General features: G+C 40.8%; 1 long non-coding RNA gene across 2 annotated transcripts; it reads left to right on the top strand.

The window, feature by feature from the left end:
• The first annotated feature begins 1,142 nt into the window (after positions 1-1,142).
• Positions 1,143-2,485, top strand: LOC137591708 (uncharacterized). 2 transcript variants are annotated; one of them, XR_011034708.1, is made up of 4 exons: positions 1,143-1,274; positions 1,446-1,557; positions 1,712-1,906; positions 2,193-2,485. It is a non-coding gene; the product is annotated as an uncharacterized lncRNA (long non-coding RNA). The 2 variants fall into 2 exon arrangements; XR_011034707.1 differs by having other exon boundaries at positions 1,712-2,485.
• The last annotated feature ends 1,476 nt before the right edge of the window (positions 2,486-3,961 follow it).

The following is a 3,961-nucleotide window of genomic DNA, read 5'->3' as shown; positions in this document are numbered from 1 at the left end:
ATACAAATTAATATTGATCAATTATCAAACCCTTTCACATTAACCAAGTGCATGAAAAGATATTTACTTATTTTTCCTTTAAGTTAAAACAGATGTAAGTAATTTCAATGTAAATTCATCAAAATAGATAAAATACATTTTTGTTTTTTCTTTTAACCCATGAAACCAATGAATTAAGCATTTCACTAAACCAACATATAAATTAATAACTAATCAACACACAATTCCTCACCAGGTTTAGACACACATTTAAATCCCATATCCACTATAAAATTACTATTCTTTTTTCAGTAAGTCACATTTATAGCAGCCTTAAACACGCCGTCTGCATATAGAGAAAAAATATTACCTGTTTATCCCATGCCCTCACTAGCAGTCAACATTTACACACAGCACCGGACGCTACAAATAACTTCACCCACACTTCAGATACCTCGCATCCACACATGAAATTAAAGTGTTCTTACCGGCGGTCCGTTCGGCTCTTTGTTAGTTACGATTTTCGCGCTCTGTGGGGAAACTTAACTTTTCTGCTCCGTTGTGGCGTCTCTTCACTCTGCTTGATTTGACACAGGTGAGTAATCAAAATGCTCACACCCCAGCTGATGAGCCGGGAGCGCCCATCGCCGCAATCACACACCCCCACACGCAAACTACTACAAAATGTGCAAAACAAATGGCCGAACTCTCCCGAATTACACCCCAATCTCATCCGGGACCACCCAGATGAACACGGGTGCAGACGTGTTCTGCCGGATAGGCTATAATGAAAACACAGTTTCCACAGCTAAGATCTAGCTGATGCGTGTGCGTAACCATGGCGGTGTTGAAGCGCGCACGATCAACCAGATCTTAGCTGTGGATAGTGATGGCAGTTCGACACTGAAGCTTCGGTACACGTTTCAAACCCTAGAACTACAATTCAATAGAACCACTGCTTCGGAGCTTGCTTTGGGGCGGAAGATAGTCACGTGACAATGACGTCCAAAGCAGCAACTGCTTCGTTTCCCGAGGGAACCACCTGACTGGTTCGCGGTCCAAGCATGTCATTCACTGACACGCCTCCTCACCTGTGACAGTTTTGAATGTTGGCACCAAAACTCCTTTGTATACGCTCTGGAAAATGCAGCTTGTGGGTTTTTGTCGGAGAGTTGTTCTTGCTGTTGTTATTGCGTTGCGTTGCTTTTTTGGATCGTTGGATCATTATGGAGCCAGTCAGGGAGACAGGTTGTTCTGAAATGTGGGAACACTTCATTCTGATCTCTGCTGGTAAGGTAGGTGTAATGTCACATCTGTAATGAAGGAAGTTACATGTCTAACAGTAACTAGCTATAGCTATGGTCTACCATCCGTGTATATTGATTAATGATAATAACTTATGCTGTTTATGTGACAACTTTATAGAGTCAAACTGTATTATTATTTACAAATAATGTTCTGTTCAGGTCTGGTTGGTGTGTTCTGCTGAACTGAAGTATCATGGGAATACTTCCTCCATGATTAGACACTTCACTGCCAAACATGGAGCTGCTGGAAATCAGGGGACCCCAAATCAAGGTTGGTTATATTATTATATTATTAGACACACTAACACAATGTGGTCTGGCTGTGTTTCATGAGTCGTAGGCCAGCTTAACTTAAGTGTAGTTTCACATTAATCTTCTGGTATTATTTTAATCATTTACTTTTTATTTCTGTCTATTTGTCCTAGTCGACCGGAAGCGAGAGCTGGATGAAGCTCTGGTAAATCTGGTGGTGAAAGCCTTTTTCCATCGTGGATGACTGTGGCTTCAAGGAGTTCGTGGGATTGCTTGATCCCTCATACGTTCTTCCATCCAGGCGAGCTCTCAAGAGCATGGTGCTTCAGAAATATGAGGAGGAGAAGACCAAGGCCAAGGCTGTAATGGTGAGGGTGGAGGCTGTGAGTCTCACTGCTGATATGTGGACATCTTTGGGAAACATGGAGGCCTGTGTTGCAGTGACCTGCCACTACATTGAGGACCCGATGAAGGTGGCAACAGTGCTCCTGGGAGTGGTGCCGTTCCCTAAAGCACATACTGCAGCTAACATCAGTGCAGCCACAACATCTCTGATGGAGGAATGGAGACTTGAGGGAAAAGTGACCTCATTTGTGACTGATTTTTTTCCAAAAAGTTAAAATGCTGATGATTGTTGTCGTGTTTGTCTTTGAGATGGGAACCTTTGGGAAACGCTGGACCGAGATACGTCGGATTCAAGGAGGGCAAGGAATGCTACTGCAGACGCAACTGTGGAGGTGCAGCGGTACTTAACCGAACCAGCACTGGCCAAGTCAGAAGACCCAGTGGATTAATGGAAGAACCACAAGAATGTTTACCCAAATTTGTTTAAACTGGCAAAAAATTTTATGCACCCCGGCTTCATCTGTTCCATGTGAACGAGTCTTCTCCAAATGTGGAGAAATTGTCACTAAGAAAAGAAACGGACTTAATCCAAATACTGTGGAAAAAATAATGCATCTCAATAAAAATCTTTGACCACCCTCATCCCAAATTATCAGCCCTTCCATAGTTGCACAAGCACACCAAACCAATACCAGATTTTCCCTGCATTCGCTCCTCAACAACACTCCACACATTTGTCAATTATTATAAGTGCATAGAATATAATATTTAGTCTAGGGTATATCAAAATTTAAAATGAAAGATACTTTAAGTCCAAGCAAAAAGGAGATGATTGTGCATGTGTGTAGTTGAAAGCTTCTTGTCAAACTAACTTGCAGTTCAGGGTTTGAACTTTACCAGGAGAGGTCACTATAACTGAAGCTTCGACTAATGAACCCATTTTTGAACCAGTTGGCTCAAATGATTCAGGGCTTCACAAAAGCTTCATTTGCCCATCACTAGCTGTGGAAACTGTGTTTTCATTATAGCGTATCCGGCAGAACACGTCTGCACCCGTGTTCATCTGGGTGGTCCCGGATGAGGTTGGGGTGTAATTCGGGAGAGTTCGGCCATTTGTTTTGCACATTTTGTAGTAGTTTGCGTGTGGGGGTGTGTGATTGCGGCGATGGGCGCTCCCGGCTCATCAGCTGGGGTGTGAGCATTTTGATTACTCACCTGTGTCAAATCAAGCAGAGTGAAGAGACGCCACAACGGAGCAGAAAAGTTAAGTTTCCCCACAGAGCGCGAAAATCGTACTAACAAAGAGCCGAACGGACCGCCGGTAAGAACACTTTAATTTCATGTGTGGATGCGAGGTATCTGAAGTGTGGGTGAAGTTATTTGTAGCGTCCGGTGCTGTGTGTAAATGTTGACTGCTAGTGAGGGCATGGGATAAACAGGTAATATTTTTTCTCTATATGCAGACGGCGTGTTTAAGGCTGCTATAAATGTGACTTACTGAAAAAAGAATAGTAATTTTATAGTGGATATGGGATTTAAATGTGTGTCTAAACCTGGTGAGGAATTGTGTGTTGATTAGTTATTAATTTATATGTTGGTTTAGTGAAATGCTTAATTCATTGGTTTCATGGGTTAAAAGAAAAAACAAAAATGTATTTTATCTATTTTGATGAATTTACATTGAAATTACTTACATCTGTTTTAACTTAAAGGAAAAATAAGTAAATATCTTTTCATGCACTTGGTTAATGTGAAAGGGTTTGATAATTGATCAATATTAAATTTGTATTTATTATAATTATTGATTATGGGTCTGATAACTTTTTTAATTTATTAGAACCTGTTTTTCATTATGATAATTATGTGATGTTTAAGGTTTTTCACCTGCTACTACTACTCTGAAGACTATTGAAGAAAAAGGTTGTAAAGAAAAATAAAAGAAAAAGAAGCAACAACCTGGTCTTTGAGTGAATTCCAGCCTTTTGATGTTCGGCGTTGGTACACCCCTTCAAGTGTGGGGTTAGAAAGAAAGCAAAACACTTGACACTAATGTTTATCAATATTCTGTGTTGTTGTTG

Source organism: Antennarius striatus, unplaced genomic scaffold (genome assembly GCF_040054535.1).
Source record: "Antennarius striatus isolate MH-2024 unplaced genomic scaffold, ASM4005453v1 scaffold_26, whole genome shotgun sequence".
Classification (NCBI taxonomy): domain Eukaryota; kingdom Metazoa; phylum Chordata; class Actinopteri; order Lophiiformes; family Antennariidae; genus Antennarius; species Antennarius striatus.
Note: the sequence above shows the minus strand (reverse complement) of the source record. Positions and strands in the feature narration are given on the sequence as shown.